Below are 12,007 nucleotides of genomic sequence, written 5' to 3' on the forward strand. Positions count from 1 at the left end.
CATAAATATCGAGGACATTGTACCCCTGTTCCAAACCTTAGTCATTTGAATATTTTTGAAGAAAATTTGCACCTGCCACTAATATCTTGTTCAGTTTGAAGCACTTGTCAGGTATTGAAAGGGATAAAAGAAACAACATTTTGTGACTAGACCTAGACTGTAAATCCCAAAAAGCTGGATTAGTCGCCAGATGCCTAACCGTGGCCAGAACAAGGACATTAACAAAAAACAGACAATATGGCCAGGATTTTCCAGCCATGCCCAGCACCAGGATTTTCCATCCCCAACCAGCATAGGGGCTTTCTGGCTTTGCCCATGACTGGGATTTTCCAGCCTCGCCCAACACCAGGATTTTCCATCCTCAACCAGCATTGGGGCTTTCTGGCTCCACCCATGACTGGGATTTTCCGGCCTCGCCCAGCACCAAGATTTTCCAGCCCCAACCAGCATTGGGACTTTCTGTCTCCGCCCAACACAGGGTTTTCTAGCCTCGCCCAGCAATAGTATTTCCCTTCCTGCCTGGAAGCAGAATTTTCTGGCCCAAGCCCAGCTCTGGGATTTTCCAGCCTCGCCTGGCACTAGGATGTTCCGGCCTTGTCCAGCACTGGGATTTTCCGGCTTTGCACATCACTGGGATGTTCTGGCTCTGTCTGGCACTGGGATTTTCTGGCCTCACCCAGCGCCGGGATTTTCCGGCCTTGTCCAGCACTGAGAATTTCCGGCCCTACCCAGCACTAGGATCTTCCGGCACTGTCAGAAGTCAATGGACTATTGGCTAACCTGCTGCATCTCCCGTAACCGTTTCCTCCTTGGCAGGGCTGGAAAATCCCACCCCTCAGTTCCACCATACATTTGCCCAATTATTCACTTGATATGTGGCTTTCTGCTATGTTACTTCTAAACTGTCCTTTTACTTTTAAACTCTCCTCTGACTTATGAATGATAAAATAGAGAGCCAAAATGGAATTAGCTTCACCATTGTTTCAACAAGGAAGGAAATGAGAAGATGAGCAGAGAAGTCTAGAATATTCACTTGCCCTGACAGAGTTTAATGTACTCCAGATGGAAGTCTTAACACCAAGGGACATATCCATGACCCAGTTCTTGAGTGCTAGCAATTGTCTCATATTTTTGAAGCTTTGGAAGGGGCCCCTTAACATCAGAGGAGCTGCAGTCTTCAATACTTTTCATTATCTCTTTAAATTGACCAATTTTACATTTTTTCCACAACAAAGTACTGACTAAGGCAAGATCCCATTAATGTGAAATTGAATGTTAACATGAAATCTGAAAGGAACATATTTTTATTTATATGTTCTGTTGCAATCAGCAGTTAAAGCATCAGTGAATGTATCAAGACCAACATTAAATGACTTTCAAAGCTCTATTCCATTTGACAGGATATATTGCAGCCAGCTTAACATGTATGGGAGATAATTATTTTTGCATTAGTTAAATAAATTGCAAAGTTCATTAAAAGAAAACATGAGAATTTGAATTCAGTTTAAAATAAATTTGGAAGTAACAAGCAAGCTGGCGTCAGTGCAAGTGATTATGAAACTGTTGGGTTAGAATCATAGCATCCCTATAGTGAAGAAGGAGGCCATTTGGCCCATTGACTCTGTACTGAACACAATCCCACCCAGGCCCTATTTTCTGCAACCCCTTATCTTTACTCTGCTAATTAAGCATGGCCAATCAATTTAACCTGCACATCTATGGACTGTGGGAGGAAACAGGAGCACCCAGATGGAACCCACACAGACACAGGAACAATGTTCAAACTCCACACGGAGACTAGAATTGAACCCAGGTCCCTGGCACTGTGAGGCAGCAGTACTAACCACTGTGTCACCATGCCATCCCTAATCCATTGGTTCCCTGAGGTCTTCTGGGGAAGGAAGGTTGTTCGTAGTCTGAGAACGTAAGAACTAGAAGCAGGAGTAGACCATTCAGCCACTGAAGCCTGTTCCACCATTCACACACTCATGATTGATCTTGTCTCAGTCTCAGTCTCAACTCCAGTTTCCTGCACACTCTCCATTACCTTTCAACCCATTATTAATTAAAAATCTATCTATCTCCTCTTTAAAGTTGCTCAATGTCCTGACATCCACCCTATTCAGAAGTAGTGAACTCCATAAATCCACAACCCTTTCAGGGAAGTAATTTCTCCTCAACTCTGTTTTAAATCTGCTATTCCTTATACTAAACTATGACCTACGATTCTGACCTTTCAATATAGACTCTCTTGTTTGTCCTTTGAGGCGAAGGTCACTGGAAGCTGACAGTATTGCACTGGATGCAGCAATTCTATAAGAACATAAGAACTAGGAGCAGGAGTGGGCCATCTGGTCCCTGCTCCGCCATTCAATAAGATCATGGCTTAACTTTTTGTGGACTCAGCTCCACTTTTACCATTCAAAAATCTTTCTATCCTTCCCTTAAAAACATTCAATGAGGTAGCCTCAACTGCTTCACTAGGCAGGGAATTCTACAGATTCACAACCCTTTGTGTGAATAAGTTCCTCCTCAACTCAGTCCTAAATCTGCTTCCTCTTATTTTGAGACCATGCCCCCTAGTTCTAGTTTCACCCACCAGTGGAAACAACTTCCCTGCTTCTATCTTATCTATTCCCTTCATAATCTTACATGTTTCTATAAGATCTCCCTCATTCTTCTGATTTCCAATGAGTTTAGGCCTATTCTACTCAGTCTCTCCTCATAAGCCAACATTCTCAACTCCGGAATCAACCTATTGAATCTCCTCTGCACCCCCTTCAGTGCCAGTATATCCTTTCTCAAGTAAGGAAACCAAAACTGTACATAATGCTCCAGGAGTGGCCTCACAAGCACCTTATACAGCTGCAACACAATCTCACTATTTTTAAACTCCATCCCTCTAGCAATGAAGGACAAAAATTTGTGACACATCATACTCCCAGCTTTGAACCAGCAGCTAATGCACAGCAAACAGGAAATTGTGAAAGAGGTCCTTGGAGACTTTGCTGCCTGAATGGAATTGTTTCAGACTGAGCAACTTCCCATCCATGTGCTATCTGATTTTGCTGCCAGGTTCACCATCGTGGAAAACATCAGAGCGCATAACTGTACAAGATGCTGAAGAGGGTTAGTGCTAGCATGCAGCCTTGTTTAACTTCATTCCTGATTGCAAGTGGGTTAGAAGATTTAGCATCACCTAGAACACACAGGAGCACCCTTCTTGGAACTGTCAGGATGAATTTTACAGGGCAGCCAAATTTCACCATTCCCTCCCAAAGGGCCTCACAGTTATTTGTTTCAAAGGCCTTAGTCGGGTCCTATACGTGACTCCACTTCCACAATAATGAGTTGACACTTAACTGACCTCAATTCAGTTATCTCAAACTCTGCCAGGGCAATTAATGATGACCAATAAATGCCAGCCTTGCCAGTGATGTCTACATCCCAAAAATTAAAATTAAAATAAAGCACAGATAGCACTGTTCTGGTGGCAGTGAATTACAGATCCTCAATCAACAGATGACATCCTGCCTCATTAATAGGAGGAGGCAGTGATATAGTGATATTGTCACAAGACCAGAATCCAGAAACCCAGGCTTTGGGGACTCAGGTTCGAATCCTACCATGGCGGATTCACACCAGATGGTGAAATTTGAATTCAGCAAAAATCTGCAATTAAAAGTCTAATGATGACCATGGGCCCTATTTTACTATTGCGTCGCACCCGTTTTCAGGCGTGAGGCCATTAACACGATCCATGCCCACGTCCGCGCAGGAGGCCATTTTAACGTATCCCAGAAATGGCCATGATTTCATTCGTGCCTGAAACAAGTGCAACAGCAATTTAAATGCATTTGTATGTATTTCAATCGAATTAATGAACTGCCCGCCCAACTTTATCAGCATTTCCCCCTTTACCAGCGCGTTCACCAATCTGGAATCACGCCAAAATGAACCTGCTGAATAAAAGTTCAAACCGGGTGCTCCAGCTGCTGAAGAGGTGAGTTCAACACTTTCAATGGCTCTCTGACTCAGATTGGTGGTGGGGGGTGAGGAGGGTCAGATTATTCTCTGGTTGCGGGGGGAGGGGCGTGAGGCCAGACTGTTGTCTGGTTGGGGTGGGGAGGAGAGGCGGGTCAGGTGTATCTCTGGTGGGAAAGGGGGGGAGGGAGGCTTAATCATTGTCTGGTGGGGGGACAGGGCAAGGGGGGGCGATTGTTGTCCTGTGGTAGGGAGGGTGGGGAGGGCCGATCGTTATCTGATGGGGAATAGGGACGATTGTTGCCGGGTGATAGAGGGTGGGGAGGGCCGATCGTTGTCTGATGGGGGATAGGGACGATTGTTGCCGGGTGATAGAGGGTGGGGAGGGCCGATCGTTGTCTGATGGGGGATAGGGACGATTGTTGCCGGGTGATAGAGGGTGGGGAGGGCCGATCGTTGTCTGATGGGGGATAGGGACGATTGTTGCCGGGTGATAGAGGGTGGGGAGGGTTGATCGTTGTCTGATGGGGGATAGGGACGATTGTTGCCGGGTGATAGAGGGTGGGGAGGGTTGATCGTTGTCTGATGGGGGATAGGGACGATTGTTGCCGGGTGATAGAGGGTGGGGAGGGTTGATTGTTGTTTTGTGGTGAGGGGAGAGCCGATTGTTGTCTGATGAGGAGGGAGGGAGAGGCGGGTCAGATGTTCCTCTGGCGGTGGGAGGGGGGGGGCGGGGAAGTGAGGCCAGATTGTTCTCTGGGGTGGGGGGGAGGAGGAAGGCGGGTAAGATGTATCTTTAGTGGGGGGGGGAGGCCCAATTGCTCACTGGTGGGAGGGATGCCGATGGATCTCTTGTGGCGGGGGTGGGGGGGGGGGGGTGCAGGGCGTCTGCTGCCACTCTGCGGGCAATCAGTGGGGAGGGGGGGAAGGGGCCAGGGAGTCGTGATCAGTCTGGGTAGTGGGGGGTGGGATTGATAAGGGCGATGTGCGTGGGGGCATCGCTCCTGTTTTTTGCTCCTGGGCTGCTTTCTCCGCTTTCTGCAGCGCGGGAGTGATCCGACAGGTGCGCTTTTTCAAATTTTTTGCTAACTGTGCGCGCAGCTCAGAGCTCTGATCATTCCGGCTGTGTTAAGACCTCTCCACAGCACGAATGGGACTCATGATTTTTTTTTCAGGCTGAGTGCTTATGGGGGCACCTGAAAGCAGATTTCCAAGTCGGATCTGAATTACGCCCAGATTCAGCACTTAGAATGAAAATGATAAAATCAGGCCTCATGAAACCATTGTCAATTGTTGTGAAAACCCATCTGTTCATTAATGATTTTAGGGAATGAAATCCGTTGTCCTTACTTGGCCTGGCCTACATGTGACTCCAGACCCACAGTAATGTGCCTCGAATGTCCTCTGAAATGGAGGGCAATTAGGGATGGGCAATAAATGCCTGACCCACATTTCATAAAATGAATTTTTTAAAAACCTGGCTGTAGGGGAAAGCACGGCTTGTGAGGCAATGATGGCCAGAAAGGCAAAGTAAGAGCTTCTTAATCTGTGGTATAAACTTAATATCAATTGCTGTAGAATCAGTATCCAACATTGGAAAGTGTTGAAACCACTGCCAGTTAATATTAGTGATAGAAATCCTACTCAATGATTGGAGTAGGCAGAAGCACAGCAGAGGGTGACTTTCACCCACCACTGGTGGCCTTGTCCCAATATTCAAGTGACTGTCTGTCGCACAGACAGGAATTCAGTCACTCTAGAAACTGACTGATGGTGGAACAAACCCATGCCATTTCCATTCTAACATGAGGAGCCTCAGGCAATTGGAGACAAAGAGAGTAGAAATGGATTTGAAATTCATGGGACTGCTGTAGGACCTCTTTAAGCATTTCAAACAATCTTGCTGTGATTAATTACTGTTTCCCCTTCCAGGCCCCACTGCCGAGTTGTGCCCGAAATGACGTGCACTCACTTGAATCATATTGAACTGCAATCTTCTCTCTTCCAATCCGTGCAACTTTTGACCTCTGATTTAGGACCATAGAATCAAAGAGTGCAGCAGAGGCCCTTCGGTCCATCGAGTCTGCACCGAGACGCAAGAAAGACCCTGGCCTCCCACCTAATCCTATTTATCAGCACTTGACCTGTAGCCCTGAATGTTATAATGTGCTCATCTAGGTACTTTTTAAAGGATGTGAGACATCCTGCCTCTACGACCCTCCCAGGCAGCGCATTCCAGATGGTCACCAACCTCCAGGTAAAAACCAGTTTTCCTTACATCCCCCTTAAACTTCTTGCCTCTCACCTTGAACCTATGTCCCTCGTGACTGACCCTTCAACTAAGGGGATAAGCTGCTCCTTATTGCACTCTGTCCATACCCCTCAAATTTGACCTTATCACGTTGGATTAGATTCAAATTCAGGCTCAACAGTGAAATATATTCTCTGCTTTAGCACATCTTTGTGTGCGAACAAAAAACAGATGAACGTTGCATTTCACAGTCAGCTATGTTTGCGCAATATATTCTTCTAATCTCCTTTCATACTGCTGAGATGGCTCCTTTTTTCTGCCGTTCGGCCTCACCCAGCATTGATGATTTATCCAATTGGGCGAATGTGTCAATTTAGTTTTTCCATTAGCATTCCCAAAACGGCATCAATGTTTAAATCGGTCGCTGTGAAGAGGCTGCTGTTCGGCCTCCTGGTTGACCTAATTTGGAGCCATTTTTATTAGCAAAGCAAAGGCTAGATTAAGTTATTGGGTTTGACCCAAAACTGCAGAAGGGAGGCGACCATGCAAAACTGAAGAACCCTTACTTCAACGCGAAATAATAATGATCAAAAAAAAGGAGTAATAAGTCTCTGGAAATGAAAATAACAGGGAAGACAGAGAGTAAAGAAAACACAGGTAATGAAGAAAGAAAAGCAGCATTGGAGCTAACTGGCAATATTTTTAATTTTAATTAAAATTCCTAATAATAGTTTGTTTCAGCATTACAAGGTTGATATTATGATGACATTTCTGACACCTGAGTAGAAATGTTACTGTAATATTATGATGGCAGCATGTGAGATAGTATCCTGAAAAAAATGATGAACATAAAATCTCTCAAATCAACATAAAAACATCAAAATCTCACAATGAATACGTGTTTTTTTTTTCTCCAGTGCAAATTGAGGGCAGCACGGTGGCACAGCATTTAACATTGCTGCCTCACAGCGTTAGGGCCATGGGTTTGATTCCTGCCCTAGGTGACTGTTTGTGTGGAGTTTGTACATTCTGCCTGTGTTTGCATTTCTTCTGGGTGCTCTGGTTTCCTCCCACAGTCCAAAAAGGTGCAGGTTAGGTGGATTGGCCATGCTAAATTACCCCTCCATGTCCCAAGGTGTGTCGGTTGGGTGGATTAGTGAGGTAATTGCGTGGGGTTATGGAGTTAGGGCAGGAGGTAGGCCCAGGTTAGGTGCTCTGTTGGACAATTGGTGCAGATTCAGTAGGTCAAATGCCTCCTCCTTCACTGTAAGGAAACTGAAATTTATGATTAGGAATAAATTGAATTTTGACCAGAGTAGTATGCGTAATTAATAGTTAGAAGCTACATTAATCATGCTGTTGTTGCAAAGTACATTTTTTTGAATCCTAGAATCCATAGAATCCCTATAGTGCAGAAGGAGGCCATTTGCACCATTGAGTCTGCACCAAACACAATCCCACCCAGGCCCTATTTCCATAACCCCACATATTTGGCCTGCTATTCCTCCAACACTGGGGTCAATTTAGCATGGGCAATCAACTTAATCTGCACATCTGTGGGAGGAAACTGGAGCACCCAGAGGAAACCCATGCAGAAACAGGGAGAATGTGCAAACTCCACACAGAATGTTCATGGCTTATGAAAGAAGTGGATATCTTAAAGAAATGCAGGAAGATAAGAAAATGTTTTACATATATTGATTCTGATGAAGGTCATATTTTAAATTGTGGTAGGTCTCTCCACAGAAGAACCAGTTATAACATTTCTGTCCTCAACACAAGCTGGAACTTTTAATTGCACCAACTATAGAGTTCATATTCACTCCCTTAAGTGGACTGTTCTAAAAGAATTTAAAGTGCACTGTTAAACTGTTTACATTCCACAACAATGATTTATTTTGCTTGTTATAAGATAGCACACAGGCTGCAGTATGTTACAAGTCAGCAATATACTGAAAGTTCAGATAACATCACCTTAATCTAGACATACGTTGTGTCACCGAAACAACTTCAATACGTATTTTAAAATTTTATAGCTTGAATAGTTCTTCTCTTCTGGCGACTAATAGAAAAAGACTGCCATGTTTGAAACACACTACTTGAACTTCTGGGACTGAGGCCACTCTTTGGGTTGACAGCACTTTCAATCACTTATTTTGCTTGTTGTTCACAAGGTTTAATATTCATATTCCCAGTCTCTTAATGCACAGCGGTAGTGAATTGCATATCCTTTGCTTTTGGTCAAACCTTTTAGGGCACTGTATAATCCTTTCTTCTTCATCCAAGTTATATACCTTATTGTGTAGTGAGATTATTCTAAACTGAACCGTTTTGGGTTATTTCCTTTAGTCAACAAATTAAGCAAATTTGCATTCTTCATTTTTTTTATATATACATATCCAATTTTAATCAAATACTTCGCTGCTAGTTTTCTTATCACATTGTTCCATAAGTTCTTTCACTGAAAGCAAAGGTGAGCCTAGCACAGACCCTGGGTACCAATGACATAGGTAAGACTAAGAAAGACATTCTGCTAAGGAAGTATGAGCAGCTAACATAAAAAGCAGAACCACAAAGGTACGAATCATCTGGCAAAGTGTCATAGTAAATAAGATTAGATAATTGGATGCCTGGCTCAAAGATTGGTGTGGATGGTATAGATTTCAATTGATGGGGCACTGGTACCAGAACTGGGAAAAGAGGGAGCTGTGCCATGGAGCAGCCTTCATCTGAACCACTCTGGGACCAGTGTACTGGTGAATCATATAACTAGGCTATAGAGAGGACTTTAAACTAAATAAAGGGGGTGGGTTCAAGGCAGTAGAAATTGGAAAATTAAAGAGAAAGGAAAAGGCAATCATGCAGGATAGCAATGCAGCTAAGGATAGCCAGAATGTGCCAGGGAGGGACAGAGTATATAAACATAAGAGTGCGCCAGCAAACAAGGTCAGAATAGGCAAAAAGGGCTAAAAGATAGAATTAAAATCTCATTGAATGCTCACAGCATTTGTAAGAAGATGAATGAATTGATAACACAAATAGAAATGAATGAGTATGATATTAAACCCAATACAGAGACATGGCTGCAAGGTAACCAAGGCTGAGACCTGAATACTCAAGGATGTTTGAAATTTTGGAAGGACTGGAGGAAAGGACCAGAGTAGTCTCTAGAATTCTCTGCCCATTGAAGTGGTGGAGGCTACCTCGCTGAAGATAGACAAGGGAATTAAGGGTTATGGGGAGAAAGCGGGAAAGTGGAACTGATCCACTTCAGATCAGCCATGATCTTGTTGAATGGCAGGGCAGGCTCGAAGGGCTAGATGGCCTACTCCTGCTCCTATTTCTTATGTTCTTATGTTCTTAAAGGCTGTTAATTAAGGATGAAATCAGTGCAATAGTGAGAAATGATCTTGATTCAGAAACTTAATTAGTTTGGGAGAATTAAGAAAAAGTAAGTTAACAAAGTCACTGGTGGGAGTAGTTTATAGGCCCCTTAACAGTACCCAGATTCAGACAGTGTAGATATCAAGAAAGAATGAAGGCTTACAAAAAGGGTACCATATTAATCATCAGTGAGTTCAATCTTAGCTTTGATTGTACAAATCAAATTGCCAAAGATAGTTGGAGGATGTGTTCATAGAATGCATTCGGAAAGGTTTCTGAGGACAATACATTGGATGTCCTGTACCAATGAACATCGCTAAAAGACCCTGAAAAGAGTTAAAGATGGGTAACTGAGTGGGTAGACTTTTGGCAGATGGACTATTGTGGGAAAATGTGAGCATGTCCACTTTGGCAGGAAGTATAAAACAGCAACATGTTATTTAGATGGGGAGACACTATACAACACTGCAGTACAAAGGAATCTTTGTGTGCTTGTACATGAATCATGAAACATTAGTTTAAAGTTTATTTACTTTTGTCACAAGGAGGCTTACATTAACACTGTAATGAAGTTACTGTGAAAATTCCCTAGTTGCCACACTCTGGTGCCTATTCAGGTACACCAGGGGAGAATTTAGCATGGCCAATGAACCGAACCAGCACATCTTTCAGACTGTAGGAGGAAACCAGAGTACTTGGGAGAAACCCATGCAGACACAGGGAGACAGTGCAGACTCTGCACTGACAGTGACCCAAGCCAGGAATAGAATCCACATCCCTGACCCTGTAAGGCAGCAGTGCTACTACTGTGCCACCGTGCCGCTGGTTCAAGGAGTGTTGGTTTTTGTTGAAAGGGGGATGGAGTACAAAAGTAGGAAAATCTTGTTACAACTGTACAGGACATTTGCAAGATCGCACCTAAAGTACCATGTACAGCTTTGATCACTTTATTTAAGGAAGCATATACTTGCTTTGGAAGCAGTTCAAAGAAGATTCACAAGTCAGGTTCCTGAATTGAGGGGTTTGTCCTATGAGGAAATATTGAACAGGTTGTGCCAAACTTATGGGAGTTCAGAAGAATGGGAGAAGATCATATTGAAACATCAGAGGTTCTGAGGGGGCTTGATGGAACTGAGAAGATGGATATGGGCCAAATGCAGGCATTTGGGACTAGCTTAATGGTAAAAAGTGGGTGGTGTGGACAAGTTGGGCCAAAAGGCCTGTTTCCATGCTGTAAAACTCTATGACTCTATGTTTTGTCTCATCATGGAATTTAGAATGAAGGCACATTTTCAAAATAAGGGATTGCCTATTTAAAACAGAGATTAGGAGGAATTGCCTCTCTTAGAAGGTCATTAGTATTTGAAATTCTGTTCCCCACAAGCAGTGGACGCTGGGGCATTTAACATATTCAATGCTGAGTTACACTTCCGATTGACAAGAAAGTCAAAGATTATTGGGGGGGTGGTGGTGGTGGTGCAGGTAGCAAAGAAAGTGCAGCTCATACCACAGTCAGATTAGCCAGGATCTTATCAATTGGCAGAGTAGTTTGAGGGACTGAATGGCCTACCCCTGCTAATATCATTTTATGTTCTTATATTGCAGAAGGCCTCCACCTGTGCTGAGATAGTGGCGACCAAATACTCCATAATGTGTTCACCTTGCAGAGCTGCCATAGAGGTGAACATAAGAACATAAGAAATAGGAGCAGGAGTAGGCCATCTAGCCCTTCGAGCCTGCCCCGCCATTCAATAAGATCATGGCTGACCTGTCGTGGCTCAGTTCCATATTCCCGCCCTCTCCCCATAACCCTTAATCCCCTCTCTTATCAAAAACCCATCAACCCGCGTCTTAAAAATATTTAGCGAGGTAGCCTCCACCACTTCAATGGGCAGAGAATTCCAGAGATTCACCACCCTTTGAGTGAAGAAGTTCTTCCTCAACTCCGTTCTAAACCGCCCCCCCTTTATCTTGAGGCTGTGCCCCCTAGTCCTACTGTCTTTTTTGAGTGGGAAGAGTCTCTCCACCTCTATCCTATCCATCCCATTCATCATCTTATACGTCTCAATGAGATCTCCCCTCATTCTTCTAAACTCTAACGAGTACAAGCCTAGTTTATTCAGCCTCTCCTCATAGCTCAACCCCCTCAACTCCGGTATCAGCCTAGTAAACCTCCTCTGCACTCCCTCCAAGGCCAAAATATCCTTGCGTAAGTACGGCGCCCAAAACTGCACACAGTACTCCAGCTGCGGCCTCACCAATGCCCTATACAGCTGCAGCAAGACCTCCCTACTTTTATATTCAATCCCCCTCGCTATGAAGGCCAGCATCCCATTTGCCTTCCTGACCACCTGCAAGCTGGGTTTTTGCGACTCATGCACAAGGACC

The sequence above is a fragment of the Carcharhinus amblyrhynchos genome, chromosome 11 (assembly GCF_965287045.1).
Source record: "Carcharhinus amblyrhynchos chromosome 11, sCarAmb.v2.hapA, whole genome shotgun sequence".
Classification (NCBI taxonomy): domain Eukaryota; kingdom Metazoa; phylum Chordata; class Chondrichthyes; order Carcharhiniformes; family Carcharhinidae; genus Carcharhinus; species Carcharhinus amblyrhynchos.